Raw genomic sequence first — 12,498 nt, 5'->3', positions numbered from 1 at the left:
TTGTTATTGTTTATTATAATTTTTGTCTATTTTTTTGCTTGGTTGTTTTTTTGTGGTTCTGTAAAAAGCTCAGTTTCCCTCTTGGGACAAATAAAGTGCTTTGAAGTGCAAGATTTTAAAAAAAGGTATGCGGTCAAGTTACCCCCACAATTTTTTTGCTCTACAATCTTGAACTAAATAAGGCATGTCTCTTCAGTTTCATTAATGAATTGATGAATGAATAAATTGTATGTGCTTGAATTATTTAAATAAATATGACACCATAATAAATACATTTTCATGTGTGTTTGGTAATCCATAAAAATGATGACATATGAATAGATAATTATATTGCATAATATTAAATTGTGCTCACACAGTAATGTAACCTTTAAAGTGTTAAAGTACTTACTTAGCTCTATTTTGAATTGGGTTTCAGATATGTGAAAAGCCAATCTGCATTTTAATATATACTAGCTGTATAAGCCTGTGCTGTAAAAAGCCCAGGCTCCTAGAAACCATGAATTCTGGCACTTCAATCAATCAATCACATCGGTTGTTTATTAGCAGCTCTTCATCAGTTTCGTTTTGCCAACGTGCTCGTCTCTGTTGTCTATCAGCAGCCAAGCAAGTTCTTCTCTCCTTGGAGGTTTCGTTTTGCTGATGTGCTCACCTCGTTTGTTTATCAGCGGCGTTGGTTTCACTTTGGCGACAGAGTCACTTTCTTTGCACTTCACGCTGTAGCCTCGTACTTCTGGGATGCCTCGCACTTCAGGGCCGGACAGACAGACAGACACACTTCCATGCGTAGACGCAGCTCCACCCACATAGTAGTGAAACAGAACAGTGAGGAGGGCCCTGCCCGGCTCCCGACTCCTGACGTCATGCTTCCCCCTCCACTTGGCCAACGTGAACTATGATTCTTAGTGCAATGAGAGAAGTCACAAAATCAACCAGAATATTCAAGTAAATTATACAAAAAAACCCGATCTAAATCCGTTAAATACCATATATACTTGCGTATAAGTCGAGTCTTGAAACCCAAAAAATCGATCATAAAATCAGACCCTGATTTATACAGTAGGCCCATTCAAAAATACGACACTTAAAATCTTCTTGCCTCCTCCAATCTCGCATCAGTTTTTTGTCAGATGCATTGAATTTTGTTGCAGCAGCGCAGTTATCAATTCCTTCAACAGCCTTTAATTTAAAACCAGCTTCATATTTTCTTCTGATAGAATGCTCCATTGTAGATAAGGGATGTTCTTACAATAAAGGTGTATGAGGGTGTGAGATACAAAAAACACAAAACATTGCAAAAGTCGCTTCGGAACAGTTGCGGGTATTACCGTGTGGTCACGTATGCACAATACATAGAAAAAAAAGCAGTGTGGTTACTCTCTCAGGTGGGTGTTAGCATATCATAATCTCTTGGACCAATAGCATGAGTTTTCCGCATTCGACTTATATAACCGACATTATAAAATACCAGAAATGATACAGTAAAATCAAGTCAGAAACTTATCCACGGGAGGACTTAAACACGAGTATACACGGTAGTTCTCTTATTCACTTGCTAGGTGGAGGTAAGGAATGCCCAGCCCATTGCATGTCTCTCAGATTTGAGCAAATAAATCAGTACCACAAGCGAACTATGATACATAGTGCAATGACAGAAGTCACAAAATCAACCAGAATGTTCAAACAAATTATAGAAAAAAACCCGATCTAAATAGGTTAAGTAGTTGTGGGCAGACTTACAGACACACAGACTTGATTTTATATATATAGAGATGAAATTTATTTTGAGATACCCTAAATATTTGCTTGCCATAAGTATAGGGTGAATTAAAAATTCCTGTCTTCTATTTGCACTAATTACAGATAGGGACGGCACTGATTAATGAACACCCCTAACGTGATTTCCTTCACAACATTGCTAGCTTGCCTCTTTTGAGGGAGTTTAAAGTGGCGGAATGTAGTGAAAAGGAAAAATGATGTTTTATAATATTTTAAATACAAAAATAAATAAATAAATTTCACTCTACTAAGATCAATTAAAGAATTCCTAGTATATGGCAGCCGTGCTTCACTGCCATTCTCAGCTGGCATTCTCCCTAAAGTAATCAAAGTAATTGTTGGCTTCTTTTAGTTTGTTGCAAGCCCTCTGGCCATTTTTTGGCATTTAATTTGATTATTTTTAGTTTATTTTTCCATGGTAGTGAAGGGGGATTTAACTGTGACAACGAAACAGTATTTTTTAAGTTGCTTAAAGCAAACCATCTGCTTAATAAAGAATAATAACAATAAAATTCAATTTGTAACTGTGAGCAGATCATTGCATTCTAATACTTGTATTGTCTTGGCACTTTGAAGACAGTTAAATTTATATCAGAACATTTTTAAACCCACTTAAACCAACTAATGGCTGCAAGTCAGGAAATAGCCCAGGTCAGGACACCAGTATATGGCAGCCCCCTATTCTCATGCACACACCTTCACTCAGGCTAATTTTGAACCACCAATTAATCAGAGTTGTTTGTCTGTGGGAATGTAGGAGACAAAATGGGGCACCAGGAAGATCAACCCGTGCAGACACGGGCAACACCTGCTTACCCTACCGAGACAGTAAGTGAGCGTGAGATTTGCAACTCTGGATCTGTGAGGCAGCAGTGTTATCAACTGCACCACCCTGCTTCTGCAACAAAATGTATATTTAAAATAACAAAAGAAGTCAACTGTGCCATTATTCCAAGGTCAAAAATACCAAATACTACTCAGAAGTGCAGCAAGCTAGGTGGCGTGCCTTCTGGGAGGAGTGAGTATGTTAACCATACATTTGTGTTTGTTCCTTCCAGAGTTTATGGTGTTCAGCCACAGTTCCAATACAGAAGGCTAGGTCATTTAGATATACACTGTATGTACAGTACAGTATGTGTGTATGTCCTTCAATGTACCACCATCATGACCGTGGCAATCTTTTACCTTTTGTCTGCTTATGACAGAACATGATGGTGAGGGTCGGCTCCTTGCTCCCTCTTCCATAATAATAATAATAATGAGAGCCTCTTGAATCAGACACCATCAGTATTGTAACCGATATGAACGTGGCAGATGAGGACAAAACACACCAAGCAAGGGGATGGTGAAAAGTGCAAGTGCTTTAATTATATTAAAAAAAAAATCCAAAAAGTGTCCAAAAAGTGCAGTTCTCAAAAAAATTCAATAAATAAATAATCCATAAAATGAGAATACAGTGGAGAGGTTAAAATCCAATAAATAAGTAATCCATTAAAACGAGGTTAAAATTCAGGCAAGAGTCTTTAAAATTCTCATCCTTGGTTCTTACCCTTCAAAACTGACACCACGGGTAGCCACCAGACCCTGCATTCCGCGCCCACTGCTGCCAATCCAGGCTCCACCCAGCAAAAGCATGCCATTCTCCCACCGCTGCCAGTCACAGGCTCCACCCAGCCAGAGGATCATCCTGAGTGTAATGATCACTCCTGCTCCTGGCTGTTCAGCAGACGTCATCCTCATGCCCCCCCCAAACCCCCCCCCCCTTGAGTGCTGGCCATGCACTACCTTCTGGGGCACCATTCCCGTCCACCTGCTTCCACTCTAAGCGCCAGCTCACTACTGTTCCTGCTGTTGTCTTTGTCCTTTAACCTCTGCGCTCTTTTGTTCCATTTCTCTTTCCATTTCTATTCCTTTCTGTTCTTGCACTCCCCTTTATAGGCTGGGGAGCTGCTGCTGGTGTGATCCCCTGATTGCCGCCCTGGGCTGATAATAAGGCAATCAGACTGCCGGTATGTGCCAGCAAGGGAAGGTTGACCACCTCACACCAACCAGGAGACGGGGAGTCTTCCCCGCAGATCACTCCCACCTGCTCCCCATCCCCAGTGCAAGTGCGTTCATTATTTATTTATTAAAATGGCCACTTTTTTTAAGCCATAGACCCACTATACCACACAGACTAGCCTTGGACACCTTGTAATCCTTATTCCAGGTTGAGAAATTTGTTTGATTGTAAATGTCTTGAAGCAGCCATACATAGATAATGTATAACGTAGATAATTTTATAAAATCAAAATTTTCCATTTCTAACTGGGCAAATCAAATCCTATGCCTGTAGTCATGGGTGCCAAGTCTGAGCGTTATGCATTAGTCTGTATGTATGAATATTTTATGTTTTATTATGAATTATTTTTTTTTCTCTTTATGTAATATGGTTGTAATCTCTCTCTTTAAATGTTCTGCTGTTCTTTGTGCTTTATATGTGGAGCTCCAGTAGGCGGGGCCTCCCTGACATCATTTAAGCCATGGCTGAGAAAGCTCAGATCAGGAGAACATTGCACTTACAATTCTGTAATTATTGTTGCTTTTCTTTGATTTCTTCTGTTTTTTGTCAGGAGTCATCATTAACAGAATCAGTTAAGTTGACAACAAAAACTGTCTGGGTCTAAAGAAGGCAGAAAAAGTGTAATGAGTTACACCAATTAGGCCATTAGGCCAATCATCTCTCGTGTTTCTACTGGCCCACTGCCCACCACAGGATAAAAGCAGCCTCCCACCTCTGCCAAATTTAATTTATTCCACATTGGCTGACTAAGCAAACCTTTAGAGTGCGGTCTGAAATACAACAGAAACAAGATACTTACACACATTGATGTACCAAGAAAGACTTTCCAGTCTTGTGATTCTGTCCGTCTAATGGGGTGCAGGGTAAAGTGAGTTCTGCAGATGTCATTAATGTCTTCTTAACTGTGAAAACGTGGAGGTAAAATCTGTAGAAGTTATAGGACTTATAGGACTATAAGCTCATAATGTTTTGCATTTGGTTTGAAACAAAATACATCCGAGTAATGTTAAATAGACAACACAATGTGATGCTGAGGCTGAAGCCGAGACAGAGGAGGGGACTATTAGTGTGTTCTGTACAGGGTCCTGACTTGTATCATGACACCTCTGCCTCTTGTCGCAGACACCACTCTACATACCCAACCAATAATTCTTAAAATTCTGCCCATCAGCAGCTTAAAAATTACGAACCCTAGTGTCCATATGGCCATTTTAAATTGCCATGGGTGTTTCCTTCAGGAGTCTGTCCAGCTATCCCTCATGTAATGACACTAGCCATGCTAAACCTCATTCACACAAATGGGAACTTACTATACCTTTATGCAAACTTTTTTCCCTGTGCATTTGCACATGAGGTCCTGTTATTGCCCTGCCGCTGCCACTCTTTCTCTCCTTCACAGGGCCATTCTCTACCTGCATGTGTCTACTGGCAACTTTTACAAGCGCCCCGCTCCATAACAGTAGACTTGCCAGATTGATGGCTGCCTGTCTGGTAAGATACACTTGGCATAGGCCTCCACCAGAAGTACATTCCAGAACAAAACACTACTGACACTCTTCTGAATTCTTTTGTACACGCGCGACACTGCATTAATGCCCGCAACAACCTCTGTGCTCCTGATAAAATAGATACTGTATACAGTATATACTCTGTTGTGGGGCATCCAGTAAATTTAGTCTTGATGCAAACCTTAAATTACTTGATAACCAAAAGATAAGGTGTATAATTAGACCAAGGGATAAAACCAGACCCTCCACCAGGGGCATCTGTAATAGAAATTTACTTCAAATTGAAACTAAAAAATATATCACCAGTTCAGAAAGAAGTATGCAGTTTTAAATGCTGCTTATTGAACATTCGCTCCCTTGGCAGTAAAGCTGTTTTGGTAAATGAAATTATATTAAGTACAAAGTCTGATCTGTGTCTTCTCACTGAAACCTGGCTTAGTAAATGTGACACTGTCCCCCTAGCTGAGGTGTCACCAGATGGATACTCGTTCCTTCATAAGTCTAGGGATTCTGGTCAACGGGGAGGCCTTGGAATAATTCATTGTAATAAAATGCAAATCATGTCAAAAATTTAGGCGACATTACATTCTTTGAGGCATTCATTTTAAATATTAAAACAGATTCCAACACAATTATAGTGCTAGTCTACAGACCAGCAGGGCCATATTCATTGTTCATGACTGAATTTAGCAACCTTTTATCTGATTTGGCTATAAATTAGGATTTTAATGTACACATTGATGTGGAAACTGACACTTTTAGCAAATGTTTTACTTATTTGTTAAATTCAGTAGGATTTTGTCAGATTGTCAAAGGTCCAACTCATAATCATAACCACACATTAGATTTAACTATAACTTACAAAGTTGAAATTCAAAATTTAAATATTACTCCATTAAATGAAGTTATTTCCGATCACTACTTAATTACATTTGATTTAGTCCTGCCCTTGCCAACGCACTCACAGATTAAAACAAAGACAGTACGGCATCTAGATTGCAATTCTGCTTCAAAATGTATAGATACTTTGAGTAAGTTGAGTGTAATTGTGGAAAACGATTTTTATCAGTTAACATCAAATGTAAACGTAGAAAACAATTTAGATCAGCTAACATCACATTATAATGTGACCTTCAGAGATGCTCTGGACGCAGTGGCTCCATATAAAACAAAAATGATCAAAGCACATAGAAACTCTGCCTGGTTTAATGAAAAAACTTGAGCTCTTAAATTAGAGTTTCGAACACTGGAGCGCAGATGGAGAACAACAAAGCTACGTGTCTTTCAAATTGCTTGGACAGAGAGTGTTAAAAAACATAAAAAAGCCCTCTTTAAAGCTTGCTCAGAATACTATTCTACATTAATAGATAGCAATAATAAAAATCCTCGGGTACTGTTTAGAACAGTTGCTACATTAACAAATGAGAATTCAGATCTACAGTGCAAAATACCAACAAATATTTGCAGTACAGACTTTATGAACTTCTTCAATGAGAAAATTAAAAATAAAAGATCCCAGATCTCAGCATCACAATGCAAACCAAATACTAGCTTTGCAGACCCTGCCTCACATTGCATTCAGCACTTTAGTAATTTTAATCCTGTAACTGAACAGGAAGTCTTAACTTTAATTTCTAAAATGAAACCCACTACTTGTTCCCTAGATCCAGTGCCAACAAAACTAGTAAAAAGTGCAATGGATGTTCTTGCAGCGCCTATTCTAAACATTATCAATAGTTCATTATTGCATATCATAGTATCTGATGCACTAAAAGTGTCAGTCATTAAACCATTACTTAAAAAGTCAGACCTAAACCCACACATACTAAATATTTATAGGCCTATTTCAAATTTACCCTTTCTCTCTAAAATACTAGAAAAAGTAGTCGCCAATCAGCTTCAGTCACACCTTATGCATTACAATTTATTTGAGAAATTCCAGTCTGGTTTCCGCACTGCTCATAGTACAGAAATGGAGCTAACGCAGGTTGTAAATGACATTCTGATATCCTCTGATGAAGGAAACTCCACTGTAATTATGTTGTTAGACTTAAGTGCAGCATTTGACACCACTGACCATTCTATTTTACTGCACAGGCTAGAAAATTATGTTGAGCTTACAGGCACCGTGCTCACTTGATTTAGTTCTTATTTATCATATCAATTCCAATATGTACAGAAATGTGCTGACTATACTCCATCATTATACACAGAAGTTCAATATGGTGTCCCGCAGGGCTCAGTACTGGGACCTTTACTGTTTTCACTTTACATGCTTCCACTGGGATCTATCATTAGGAAACATAATGTTAATTTTCACTCGTATGCAGATGACACCCAGTTATACCTTTCATTTAAATCAAATGAATTTTCTCAGATATTGTCTTTAATTAGTTGTGTTAGTGAATTAAAGGATTGGATGGATGAGAACTACTTATCTTTAAACACTGATAAAACAGAGATGTTAATTGTTGGAGGGAATGACGCTGATCACAACAATATTTTGTCATCATTTAACTCATTAGGAAACACTATTAATTTTATGGAATCAGCCCACAATCCAGGAGTTATCTTTGACTCTAGCATGTAATTTAAAGCACATATTACAAAGTTGTCCAAATCATGTTTCTTTCATCTTAAAAATGTTGGGAAATTAAGGCGCTTTCTAAATAAATAGGATTCTGAGAAATTAATTCATGCATTTATTTCTAGTAGGATTGACTACTGCAATGTGATGTTCACTGGATGTTCAAACTGTTCTTTATACAGTCTCCATTTAATCCAAAATGCTACTGAAAGAATTGCTACAAGAACAAGAAAGTACGAACACATAACTCCAGTTCTTAAATCCTTACACTGGCTCCCGGTTAAGTTTAGGGCAGATTTCAAAATCCCCCTTTTAACTTATAAAGCATTAAATGGCCAATGTCTGCCTTACTTGTCTGAACTTATCATGACTTACCAACCAGAACGCACATTAAGATCTCAAGATGCCGGTCTGCTTATGATTCCAAGGATTAATAAAATAACAGTGGGTGGTTGAGCTTTTAGTTACAGGGCCCCTAAACTGTGGAATGGTCTGCCTGCTACTATAAAAGATGCCCCATTGGTCTCAGCTTTTAAATCCCGGCTGAAGACTCACTACTTCAGTTTAGCATATCCTGACTAGAGCTGCTGATTAACTGTACAGACTGCATCTCTGTTGTAAGTCATTAGCACTAAAACATAAGTAACATGATAATTATAATTTGTTACTAACTCTCACCTATTCTGTTTCTGTTCTCTGTACTGAAACGTGGCACTTGGTGCCACGGCCCACCTGCCAAGTCGTTTTGCCTGCCTAAGGTAAAGTCATCCCTGATGGAGGATCGTAGGGATCGTGGGGTAGAGGGGTCCTTTCATTGGATTGGCTGGCCAAGCAATGTTTCAGCTGTGGAATGGCCAATTGGGGGAGGCAGCTTGATGGCTGAGGTCTCCAGGACTCTAAACAAATCCAAATCATATTATGTGATATCATCTACTGTTAAAAAATTTAAATTTTTATACTGTACTGAGGATTTGTTCTGTTCTGTGTATTGTACTGTATTGACCCTCTTCTTTTTGACACCCACTGCACGCCCAACTTACCTGGAAAGGCGCCTGTTTTTGAACTGCCGTTCCAAAGGTTTCTTCCATTTTTTCCCTACAAGGGTTTTTTTGTTTTTTTCTGTCTTCTTAGAGAGTCAAGGCTGGGGGCTGTCAAGAGGCAGGGTCTGTTAAAGCCCGTTGCGGCACTTCTTGTGTGATTTTGGGCTATACAAAAATAAATTGTATTCTATTGTATTGTACTCGAGGATAAGTTCTCCCACGCATAAGTCAGGACTTAATTTTACAGTATAATTTCAGGTATTTTATAACGTTGGTCATATAAGTCGAATTCGGAAAACTGATGCTATTGGTACAAGGGATTATGATATGCTAACACCCACCTGAGAGAGTAACCACGGAGCACACTGCCTTTTTATCTATGTGGGTGCGGCAATGCTCTGTATCAGTGTGTGTTCCTAACCTCTCTCTTTCTCTCTCTCTCTCTGTTGTGCCTATGTGATCACACGGTAATGCCCGAACTATTCTGAAGCCACATTTGTACTGCTTTGTGTTTTTTGTATCTCTCACCCTCATACACCTTTATCATAAGGGCATCCCTTATCTATGATGGAACGTACGATCAGAAGAAAATATGAAGTTGGTTTTAAATTAAACATCGCTGAAGTAATGAAAGAAATTGGTAACTGTGCTGCTGCAATAAAATTCAATGCGTCTGAGAAACTGATGCGAGTTTGGAGGAGGCAAGTAGATGTAAAAAAATAAATTAAAATTAAGTGTCTCATTTTTGAATGGGCGTATAAGTTGGGATTTGATTTTATGATTGATTTTTTGGGTTTCAAGACCCAACTTATACATGAGTATATACGGTAAGTACATCCCTTAACTATTTACCAATGTCTAAACAGCAAAATATGCTACACTGTATGTAAAACCTGTTATACCAAGGTGCACCTTGTTATATAAAGCAGGAATCAAAAATAGAAAGCTGAAAAAATAAAAAAAGCCACATAAGAGGGAGGATAACCATCTACCCCTGGCTTGTAAACAAAAATGGGCAACAAATAATCTTAATAGAATGAAGTTTTATTAGCACAATGGAAAATTACACAAAAATTTTCTAAAGAGCAAAAATTCAAAAAAGATGTGCCAAAAAAGGAAATCCTGGGCAAACTACTCCCAAAACACAATGTGAACACAGAATTCAGGAAAAGTAGGTAAGAAGAATCACAAAAAAACAGTAACTCCAAACAGAAATAGCAACACTCACAGATACTCCAAACACACGCATGATCTCCGGCCTTCTCAACAGACTTAAACAGCCAGAGGGAGGGCTCAGGAATGGTGCCATCAGGCAGACTCCACCTCCTGGAGAACCACCCACAAAATACAAGGGACTTAAGACAACATGGTTTGACACATAGAGGCATAATAATACATAAACAGACCGTTAACACATAAAAAATAATCACAAAATTTCAAAACATAAATATAAACAGGGGCCAGGGCATACACCCTGGCAGACACAAAACAATTATTGGAGGTCACGCAATGAAAAACCATGCAAATTATTAATTGATAGTAGCAATGATGATATGTTCATATTTTCTATTTAAAAAATATATTGAAATGCTGACTGGGCTTCCCCACCACGGGAACCTACAGCAGGAGCAGGAAAGAAGCATTTGAATTGAAGCATATCAAAGACAAGACAAAATAAGCAGCAAAAAGAAGAGGGAGAGGAGCCTGGGGGAGCAAGAAGGACGAATAGCTGAGAAGCGCAGGCGATTCAAGAGGATAGTGAAGACAGAATAGAGAGAGATATGTGAAAAACAGGCTAGCCAGAATAGGTGATTCTGATTCTCTTCTTTTGATGGTGTGCCCGGGACCTTAAAATCAAGCTGACAGGAAGGAAACCACATTAGGGACTGCACTGCCTAATTAAGGTGCTCTGAAAACCTACCTGGGGCCTCATGTATAAATGGTGCGTACGCACAAAAATGTTGCGTAAGAACGTTTCCACATTCAAATTGTGATGTATAAAACCTAAACTTGGCGTAAAGCCTTGCACATTTCCACAGTAGCTCATACCCTGGCGTACGCAAGTTCTCCACTTGGTTTTGCAGACTGGCGTCACCCAGCATTAAAGTAGTGCTACTGTTCCTGTGTGGTTACCCTTTCTTTTTTAGATCCACATCCCTGATGTAGCTTTATAAATACATTGAAATTAACCTCATATAGTTTATTAGTTTAATGCATCTGATTGTAATTAACCTGTAACAATATAATGGTCCACAGAATGGTCAAACTATTCCAAATACCATAACTGATTTAGCGTTGTTACTCTCACTGCACCTTCTTCTTCTTTTAGCTGCTCCCGTTAGGGGTTGCCACAGCCAATCATCTTTTTCCATATTACTCTCACTGCACCACTCAGAGTATTTATATCACTGTATCTGAGTGTGGAATCACAACTGTACAGCAGCTGATCAGAAAGAGAATTATCGATATATAGCATCAAGCACACGCTGCCTCAGCCATGCTCTCTATTGAACTGCTTTCATACGGCAAACACTTCAGAGCCTTTCCTGTACTGACCTCGCGGTTCAGAAACAGTTTCATCCCAAGAACTATAAACACACTCAATCAGTCCAGCATGTGTTCCTTGTAGAACTGTTTGTACATTAATAAAGTATCTATCTATCTATCTATCTATCTATCTATCTATCTATCTATCTATCTATCTATCTATCTATCTATCTATCTATCTATCAATTACCTCACTGTAAACTTGCGATACAGTTATAACATTGCACAACCTGAGCCATTTTATAAAGTGCGTATTTACATATGATGACGATACCATTTTTAAGATGAAATACAGCAAAATATGTTTATTATATCATACAGACAAAACTTTAACTTCATTTAAATAATCTATATTGTTAATAATTAAACATGTGAGGACACGGTGCCACATCGCTAGGGAGGCGCTGCCGCTCCATTCACGGATTGTTCCTGCCTCGCACTGTATTCTTGCTGGTGCTGGAAGGATAGATGGATAGAATAATTAAACACGTACTACGAAGATATTTCAATGTTCCTTAAAAGTTTTGAAGAATCAGTGTTCTAAGCTTACAGATGGGTTAACATCTATTACAGAGCTGATTGTGTGGCGATTGGGTATTTGGAGAAAGAAAAGTAAGGACAGGAATTGGGGGTTAGTACGTTTGAAAGAGACAGTACTTCTACAATAAAGTATTTCATTGAAGGTCGCGCATGGCGCAGCAAGCATCTTGCGTGACACATGAACAATCACTGCGCCACCATGTTCCCATGTTTAATAACATGCTTTATCTCCTATCATCATGAAAGTGATATCATGTATACATCTCAGTATTTTAATTATTCAGACAGCTGTAATATTACGAATGTAATGGATTCTGTGTCCTTTTGGAGGAAGAGAAAGCCCAGAAGCACGTAGTGATTCACACACATAGAGCACATAGAAGATCAAATACAAAACAAAGCATTTAACGTGCTACTTTAGTTACAATGGGATTT

Source organism: Erpetoichthys calabaricus, chromosome 2, assembly GCF_900747795.2.
Source record: "Erpetoichthys calabaricus chromosome 2, fErpCal1.3, whole genome shotgun sequence".
In the NCBI taxonomy this organism is placed as follows: Eukaryota; Metazoa; Chordata; class Cladistia; order Polypteriformes; family Polypteridae; genus Erpetoichthys; species Erpetoichthys calabaricus.
This window is presented reverse-complemented; position numbering follows the sequence as displayed.